This window comes from Mesoplodon mirus (assembly GCF_964341445.2).
Source record: "Mesoplodon mirus genome assembly, contig: HAP1_SCAFFOLD_840, whole genome shotgun sequence".
Taxonomy (NCBI): domain Eukaryota; kingdom Metazoa; phylum Chordata; class Mammalia; order Artiodactyla; family Ziphiidae; genus Mesoplodon; species Mesoplodon mirus.
Window position 1 is genome coordinate 157,407 of NW_028295199.1, and position 10,216 is coordinate 167,622.

A 10,216-nucleotide genomic window follows, 5' to 3' on the forward strand; every position below is an offset into this window, starting at 1 on the left:
CACTGCCCATCTTGCAAGGCCCAAGGTCAACACCAAGAGTGCTATATCCAGATGCTGTCTCAGGTTCCCATCTTCAGGGTATAAGGCATTGCTGGGAGAAAAGACTCCAAGAACTCCAGTTCAGGGTCTCACCTTAGCCCTGAAGCAGCTCAGCTTGCAGTCCATGTTGTTGCACATGGAGAGTTTTGAAAGCTTTGGGCTGGAATCTCACCCCTTACTTGCTTAGAATTTCATCACTTATCTTGTAAAAATATGATTCTCTAGATTCCTGGGGCCCAGGAGGAGCTCAAACCAGAGGAGCTCAAACCCAGGCCAAAAGACCAGATGGCTGATGGTTTTCTGGTGGTTGTCTGGAAACAGATTCTGAGGCAGAAAGTTGCTTACCAGAGGTGAACTGGGGAAAGCTCTTGAGAGTGGCAGTGTTGAAGTTTACCTGAGCCCTGGGTTCCCAGAAGGCAGTAGCAGTTAAGAACTCATCCACCACGACCACTCTGTTTTGTTCTGGAAATGGCTAACCACAAAGGACCATCCAACACTGGCATATTTGCATAAGCCCAGATAAGACCATCTCTATCCATCTACTTGGCCTCTGTAATACTCTTGGATGAAGCAAATGACTCTCTTGTCTCCTGCTTTTATAAAATTCGAGCCCCCTTCTTTTTCTTTGAGAAGTTCCTTATTAATGAATATTCTACCTATTGCATCTCCTTAAGTGCCTTGTGCCATTAATTCTGTCTTTGACCAGAGACAGGGCTGTGAGGAGGTTAGGGAGGAACGGCTGAGCGGTAGAAGATGCCAAAGGACAGTGTAGTTGCAAATGGGGCCTCAGCTGATCCCATAGGGGCTCCAGAGCTGACGTGGTCCTTCAGAGCTGTCCCAAATTCAAGCAAGGACCCCCAGCCTTTCTGTCCTTGAATTAGTCAGTTATCCAGCCCTAGGCAGGAGATGTAACCTGGAGCAAAACAGTTCTCTGAGGCCTAAAGTGATTCCCAGTGAGAAGAAGCAACTGTGACCTTTCAGCAGCCAAATTCCCAGGAGCTAAGGATGGTGCCAGCATGGGGGATCTGGACCAAGGTATCCACTCCACTGATGGGAAACTAGCCATGGATCTTCCACATTTCTGCCCTCCTTCCATCCCAGCCCCCAGGGAAAATGACTCCTTCCTTCTCAACTTAAAATCGAAAGCTGCCATGAATATCAGTGAGCGGAAAGGATGCAAACAAAGCTGGGATGGAGCTAAGATACAGAAGATAGCCAGGAGCAACTGGGCAAAGGGGAGGGGCATGCCCTCTACATACCAGGAGTGTTTCTCAAACTGTGGTTCACAGACTTTCCCATGCTGGTCTCTTAATGCATTAAACTTGATAACATGCCACTTTATACTTTTGTTTCTGAAATGAGTTAGCAATTTCCTCATGAATATTTAATGAAAATAAAATTAAAAAGCCAACTGACACCATTTGTTGCTACCTAATCAAAGTTAGCTCAAGTCTCTCCATTCTTTCCAAGGAGAGGTTTTACTGACTACATTCCCATGAATTTGTATGAGCTTGGGCTCAAGACAGAAATATTGTAAGTCACTCTTTTGTTATAACGAGACTGATCCTTTGTACATTTTTCCTTCTTCCCAGAAGCAGTTACTGAACTCCTATCCTGTGTCAGGTATCATATTATACCCTGTGAGGAAGACAAACTTTTTTCTCTATCTTTCCCCCTGTGATTACTGCCTCCATAAGGCACATATGACTTTGCTGGGATGATGTCAGTGACAAGAGAGAGGCAAGATGCAGAGCAGTTAACTGAGGAGCCAGGGTTAATGAGCATGTGAAGACAACATTGTGTAAAGTGTTTTTTCTAGATTCTAGAAATCTGGAATCTAGAAGCATTGCTGGTCTAGTGGGTAGCTAAATGGAGACACAGGGTAGTGGGAGGGTGTGATTTTTTTCTTTGTTTTATGTTTCGTTCTATAGTGGGAGAAACTGAGCATGTTTAAGTGCTAATGAGAAGGAACAAGGAAGCCAGTAGACAAGATTGGAAATAGAGGAGATAGGCTCCTGCATCTGAAAATGGGTGAGAAATGGGATTTGCTTCAGACAGAAGAGTATGTCTTTAACTGTGGTTGGACGGACTTCCCTGGTGGCACAGTGATTAAGAATCCGCCGGTGTGCCTACAGATTCTGCCTGTGTGCCTATTGCTCTACCTTCTCTACAAGAGAAGCCACCACAATGAGAAGCCCGTGCACCACGATGAAGAGTAGCCCCCGCTCGCTGCAACTAGAGAAAGCTCACGTGCAGCAATGAAGACCCAACGCAGACAAAAATAAAAATAAATAAAATAAATAAATTTATAAAAACCTTGCCTTCATGAAGCAGCATAGAAAAAACTTATTATGTAAAATTTTAAAAATAAGTACAATGAGGTAACTGTGGTTGGAGAAAGGAGAGGTTAGAGAAGGAGGTCAGAAATGGAAGGACAGTTGGACTGATCCAGGGTTATGGCTTTTCCAGATGATACACAGGACAGTGAAGACTCAAAGCAGGTAAAGGGGTCAGCCACTGACTAATTGAGGAGATAGATCTAGCATCTAGATTAAAAGAGAAGAGGGGCCGATAACCAAAGAAAACAGATGGTTTGGGAGAAAATGGAAGAGTTTAAAGTTGGGAGCTACCAAATGGGTTTTTTAAAGGCAGTGTTGAAGGAGAGAGAGAGAAGAGTAGTAAGAGCAAGCACTTACGAAAAGCCAGCCATTGTTCTAAGCCATCAAGTTGAAATAACCTGAAGAGACATAGGCTATTATTTTCCACATTTTGTATAAGAGGAAACTGAGGCACTAAGTGGTTAAATCATGTGTGTAAGGTCACACAGCTAAGAAGTGGTACAGCTTTGGTAAGTCTGGTTTTACTCTCTGCTTCTCTCTGCTTTGACCAGGCCAGAGAGGAGAGTTTGAGTTTGTTATTTCAGGTTGGCAGTGTGGGTGATGACGAGGTCCAGGGTCTAGGTGAGGATGTGGTCTAGGGTGGAGCATAGCAATGTGTTGATGAAGTGGGACAGGTGCTGTACCTAGTCCACTACAGCTCTTTGGCCCTCTCCTTTTGCTCTGCAAACAGGACTGCCACATCCCAAGGACCTTCTGCTGGTCTTTGTCATTGCAGCCTCATGGGGCCACTGTCACCAGCTAGTCTTTGACTGGGTACCCAGTAGAGAAGATAACTGTGAAACCAACCCAAGAGGAGCTGCATAAGGAAGTTCAAATCAAAAGATCCATCCAGGGCTTCCCTGGTGGCGCAGTGGTTGAGAGTCTGCCTGCCGATGCAGGGGACACGAGTTTGTGCCCCGGTCCAGGAAGATCCCATATGCCGCGGAGCGGCTGGGCCCGTGAGCCATGGCCGCTGAGCCTGCACGTCCGGAGCCTGTGCTCCACAACGGGAGAGTCCACAACAGTGAGAAGCCCGCGTAGCGCAAAAAAAAAAAAAAAAATGGAGTTAGTAATCGTGTGACTGGGATCATTCTTGAGGAATGCTTCACAAAGCCTGGCTCACAGTAGGACCTCATTCATGGCAGTGGGGGGGGCAAGGAGGAGTAATATTAGTAGTCAGTGGAAGGAGGAGGAGGAGGAGGAGCAGGAGAAGGAGAAGGAGGAGCAGGAGGAGCATGCCACTGTGCTATTGGGTCCTCCCCAGAGTCCTCAGAGCTCCTTCTCTGCCACGCCATGGAGCACATCAGATGGAAGCTCCAGCATCCAAGGAGAAGAGGGCACACGCTCTCTCCAGGCCTCAGCACACACCAAATCCTTGTTCAGAGACCTGATGGATGAAAAGGTGGCTGATTTGTTGCATTTCATGGTCCTCAAATATAGACTGAAGGAGCCCTTAACAGAGGCAGAAATGCTGAAGGTTGTCATCAGAAAGTACAAAAACCAATTCCCTGTGATCTTCAAGAAAGCTTCTAAGTGCCTAGAGGTGATCTCTGGCATGATGTGAAGGAAATGGATCCCAAAATCCACTCCTATGTCCTTGTCAACTCATTGGACCTCACCCATGATGAGATGCATAGTGATGACCAGAGCATGCCTAAAAATGGCCTCCTGGTAATCATCCTCGGTGTGATTTTCATAGAGGGCAACTGCACCCCGGAGAAAAACATCTGGGATTTCTTTAATATGATAGGCGTGTATGCTGGGAGGAAGCACTTCATTTATGGGGATCCCAGGAGGAGGATCAGGAGGAGGAGTAGGAGGAGGAGGAGGAGAAGGAGGAGGAGGAGGAGGAGGAGGAGGAGCAGGAGGAGATGGAGGAGGAGAAGGAGGAGCAGAAGCAGGTCATAGATACAGAGGTGGTGGGTGGGGTGTGGGCAAAATGTGTGAAAGGGGCCAAAAGGGACAAACTTCCAGTTATAAAATAAATAAGTCATGGGGAGGTAATGTACAGCATGGTGACTATAGTTAATAATACTGTATTGCATATTGGAAAGTCGCTAAGAAGAGTAAATCATAAAAGTCCTCATTACAAGAAAAATAATTTTTGCTAACTGTGTATGGTGATAGATATTAGCTAGACTTATTGTGGTGATCATTCTGAAAACTCAAAGGTTTGTTATAATACAAGCTGATGGCTGCTTCCAATATTTATATGGAAATGCAAAAGACCTGGAATAGCCAAAATAACTTTTATTTTATTTATTTATTTTTAAAATTTATTTATTTATTTTTGGCTGCGTGGCGTCTTCGTTGTTGCATGTGGGCTTTCTCTAGTTGCAGCAAGCAATAATCAACACACTGTTGTATTGGTATAATGATAAAAATATATAACTGGAATGTGATAGAGATTCCAATAATAGAACCATACATATATATGCATATATAGACAAATCAATTATCAACAGAGATCTGAGGTAGATTAGAGAGGATAGTCTTTGCAAAATCTGAGTCTGGAGCAATTGCATATCCACATGCAAAAAATTTAATTTTGATCCCTACATCTCACCACATAAAAATGAACTCAGAATAGATCATAGACCTTAATAATGCTTCTATATGAAAACCCAGGGAAAATATTTGTTGCTTTGAAACCATTTCTGATGTACAAAAAACCCAGTCTATTAAGGAAAAAAAAAGATGTATTGGATTTAATTCAAATTACAATCTTTGAAAAACACTGTAAAGAGAATGAAAAGACAAATCACAGATTGTGAGAAAAGCTTTGCCAATCACATATCTAATAAAGGACTTGTGTCAAGAATATATAAAGAATTCTCAAAACTCAATAATAAGAAATCAAACAATCCAATAAAAAAACAAGCGAAAGATTTGAACAGACACTTCATCAAAGAAGATATAGGGGTGGCAAATAAGCACATTAAAAGATGCTTAGTCATTAGGGAAATGCTATATCACAATTAGAATCTACTGGGTACTTATTAGAAGGTCTAAAATTGAAAATACTGTTGATACTGTGTCCGTGAGGATGTAGCTCACTGGAACACTATTACACCTCTGGTCAGAATGTAAATGGCACAATAATTTTGGGAAACAATTTAGCAGATTCGTAAAAAGCTAAACATTTACTACCACATGATCAGTCCATTCTAAACCTTGGTATTTATCCAAGAGACATGAAAACATATGTGATGCAAAGAACTATACACAAATGTTCATAACAGATTTACTCATAATGGCCAAAAAAAATGGACAAAACCGAAATGTACACCAACAAGGGTATGGCTAAACAAAATTTGGTATCTCCATACAGTGGAATACGATTCAGCCACAGAAATGAATAAGCAAAGATACACACAGCTACATGGATTAATCGCAAAATAATTATGCTGAGTGAAAGAAAGAAGACAGAAGAGAATGTGTATTGTTTGATTCCATCTATATAAATTTCCAGAATATTTAAACTGATCTATTGTCACAGAAAGCATATCAGTATTTGCCTTGGTTTGAGGTTGGAGAAAGGCAGCAGGGATTAACAGGAAAGACGGGGTTATAAAGTTGCATGAGGAAAATTTGGAGATGATGGATAGGTTATCATGTGTATATAAATGTCAAAAATTATCATAGTTCACATTTTAATATGTGCAGTTTATTATATATCCTTTATACCTCCAAAAAGCTGTGATTTTTTTTAATTTTTATTTATTTATTTATGGCTGTGTTGGGTCTTCGTTTCTGTGCGAGGGCTTTCTCTAGTTGCGTCAAGTGGGGTCCACTCCTCATCGCGGTGCACGGGCCTCTCACTATCACGGCCTCTCTTGTCGCGGAGCACAGGCTCCAGACGCGCAGGCTCAGTAACTGTGGCTCACGGGGCTAGTTGCTCCGCGGCATGTGGGATCTTCCAAGACCAGGGCTCGAACCCGTGTCCCCTGCATTGGCAGGCAGATTCTCAACCACTGCACCACCAGGGAAGCCCCACTGAAGGGTTTAAGGGTCAAATTCATAGCATCCTCTGTCATTTTTTACGGATTCAGGATTGTTTCTGGGGAGAAATCCCGATACAGTTTCAGACAGAGGGAAACATATAGAGACGGGAAATTAATATTAAAAAATTGGGGTCAGCCAGCCTTCTGTGGAGCCATAGCATAGCCTGAGGCAAAGGAAAAAATGTTTCACCCCAATGCGTTCATTCACTCATTTGTATTATTAATCTTTCTACCAGGGACTCAAGCCAGAGCAGCTCTGTGCTTTACCCCCACTGTGTTCCCAAGGCCACCCCCAGTGTTACTTTGTTGAGCATTTCTCCACTCAGAAAGTTGCAGTTCACATTGTCATCAATGCAAGGCCACCTTCCTGAGTAGAGCACTGCAGGTAGTGTGGCTGAGCATGGCAGCCCTGGTCTTTAAAAAAAATTAGAGGTATAAATTGCATACCATAAAATTCACTGGTTTCATGTAGTACAATTCAGTGAGTTTTAGTCAGTTTAGAGGTGTACACCCATCACCACAATCAAATTTACAGCATTGCCTTCAACTCAGAAAGAAACCTAATGCTCAGTTGTATCCCCTCTGGTAACACTTGATTCACTTGGCCTCCAAGGCACTTATTTTCTCTTAGTCTTCTGCTTAAGTCACTGGCTTTTCTTTCTTAGCCTCTTTCGCTGGATTCTCTCTTCCTTGTTGTCATAAGGTTGGAATGCCTTTGGGTTCAGCTCTGGGATCCCACCTCTTTTCTCTCTCCGTACTCACCCTGAATGAATGTTTCCAGTCTCATGGCTTTAAATACCATCCAAATGCTAATGACACCTAATTTTATATTTCCAGCTTAAGCTTTCCTCCTGAACTCCAGAGGACACACTTGCCTATTCAGCATGTCTGTGTGCATGGCTAACAGTCATATTAAATTTAACTCATCTCCTAACCAGCCCCATATTCTCCTTGAACTGGAGACCTCTCTATCTCAAATACTGGACATTCTATTCATTAGTAAAACCTGTAGGCACTCCTCTTAAAAATATATACAAAATAATTGTTTTAACTGGTAAGTCAGATAAATACTTTGCAGCACCAAACCTGCAGTGGCTCCCCTATTGAACTAGAATTAAAAGCCAGTCGGTGCAGTGGCTTACAGAGCCCTGTTTAACGAGCTTCCCTTTAGTTTCCTGAACTTCATCCCTAAAGACTCTCCCAGTGTGCACTCCAGCCACACTGGCCTTGATGTTCTTAGAGCCGAGCAGCCACTCTCCTCAGGGCATTTGCATAGGATGTTCCTTAGGTGCTCTCTTCTATGCTGGCTCATGTTATTCCTCTCTCACATCCTTCACATGTTCTAGATATTTGCTCAGAAATCACCTTCTCATTGAGACTATAGAGGAGGACAAATAATTTTTTCTCTACCCATCTGAGTTCTTGGTGGAGACCCAAGTCATAAAAGACAGATTAACAAGAGAAAAACAGGCAAGTTTATTAACATGTATACCTCCTGTACACATGGGAGATACTCAGGGAGAGTGACTCAGAGGTGCTTAGAATTCAGACTTAAATACCATCTTAATAGGGAAGGCGGAGATGGTATGTAGGCCTCTTAGGGGAGAGTAAATAATTTTTAAGAAAGGTGAAGGGACCTTTAGAAGAATAGATGGGAAGTATGATGGTTTGTGAGAACGTGTGTCTGGCTGTAGTGTTGACTTCTAGCCTCCTATCATGTGATAAAAGTCCGTCTTACCTGGTTGATGAAACTCTGAGGGAGAGGGTCTATGACAGTTGAGTTCCTTTTGGAGGATCTGTCAATAGGCAGATAAGGGGAGTTCAGAAAAAGCCTCTTCCTAAAGTTGCTATTGTTTTCAAAAGCCTACAGCTCAAAATAATCAAAATATCAAAGTGGCATAGTTTGGAGTGGCATATTCTCTTACCCTTCAAGACTTCCCTTGACCACTTTCCTTCATTTTACAACCAGTCCGCATACCAGAACTCCACATCCCCTTTAACATGGATGCGTATTTTTTCCCCTTGACCTTTATCACTTTCTAATGGTAGACAATTTACTTATATCTGTGCCACCTCCACCCTCCTAGAATGCAAGTTCTCTGAGGACAAGTATTCTTGGTTCTTTTGTTTAATGATGGCATGTAATTGGCACCAACAAATATTTGTTGAATGAATACCAAGTGGCAGGGTGTATCTATCATAATTAAAACAATTGAGTATCTGGTTCAAGAAGTGACTGAAGGGGAGGGGGAACTGGAGGAAGACAGTCAAAAGGTACAAACTTCCAGTTACAAGATAAATAAGTACTAGGGCTGTAATGTACAATATGATCAATATAATTAGCACTGCTGTACATTATATATGAAAGTTGTTCAGAAAGTAAATTCTAAGGGTCCTCATCACAAGGAAAATTTTTTTTCTATTTCTTAAATTTTGTATGTATATAACATGATGGGTGTTCACTAAACTTATTGCAGTAGTCATTTCATGATATATGTAAGTCAAATCAGTATGCTGTACACCTTAAACTTATACAGTGTTGTATGTCAATTATATCTTTTTTGTTTTTTTGCAGTACATGGGCCTCTCATTGTTGTGGCCTCTCTCATTGTGGAGCACAGGCTCCCGATGTGCAGGCTCAGCGGCCATGGCTCACGGGCCCAGCCGCTCCGCGGCATGTGGGATCTTCTAGGACCAGGGCTCGAACCTGTGTCCCCTGCATTGGCAGGCAGATTCGTAACCACTGTGCCACCAGGGAATCCCCAAGCCCATGCCTCTTTCATTCTTATTCAGAATAAGTAGTTGGAGCTGTTAATGGCAGTTTTCTTTCATTCTTCTATTTATTTATTTTGTGTAGGATATCTTGGGATAATTAATTGCAAGGACAGAATCCTAAAAATAACTAGTTTCTGAAGTGAACTTTTATAACATTATGTTAATTATTTTGATTTTTATTCAGCTGTGGAAAACCATTCATCTGTTCTATTCAAGAAATTTTTCTGATTACTGAAAATGAAAATATAATTCTTATTTATTAACTACCATCCGTACTTTTTCTGGGATAAAAAGTATTGCTGTTTGTATACAATACAACTTTTGACTAATTAATTAGAATGTATGCCCATATTATCACGAATGTTTATATTTGGAAAGAGGACAAGAACACTTTTAGACTTCTAATTTAACATGTAAATTCTTGGCAGGCCTGGTTCCATAGCTAGTCTGGGCCTTATCAAATCATCTTGAGAGTAAATTGCTTACTGATAATAAATGATGAATAACTCTTAAGTATTTAGTGTCTGGTAACCTGAAATTTTTCTTCCTAAATGATGAATGGTTAGCAGAAAATAAAAGATACACCATGATATCATTAAACAGGTAATCAAATTAGTTGTGATATAGTTTTCAGGAGCCAGGAGAGTATAGCAAGGAGCCTTTCCAACCCTGTGGTTAGTTTTTAGAGTGCTTTGTTGGCTAACCCAGGACCAGGGGTAACATGATTACAATCAAATTTCAATGATATACAAAGAATCAAGCCAGAAAGCGGTGGGAGTCAGAATCAGAGACAGAAGAAAAATGAAAAAAGCAGGCCTTGAGAACAGTACTCCAGAGACTAAAATCCATAGGGAGAGGCAACATGTGAGATGCAGATAATACCAAAGAGGTCTCAGGAAGAGGGGGAGCAGGTCCAAGTGAGGCCATAATACTGTAAGAGACCACTTTGATTGGGACCAGCATCTATAACTTAGGCTTAAATTTTCCCTTTACTCACCTACTCATAGGAAAATCCACAAG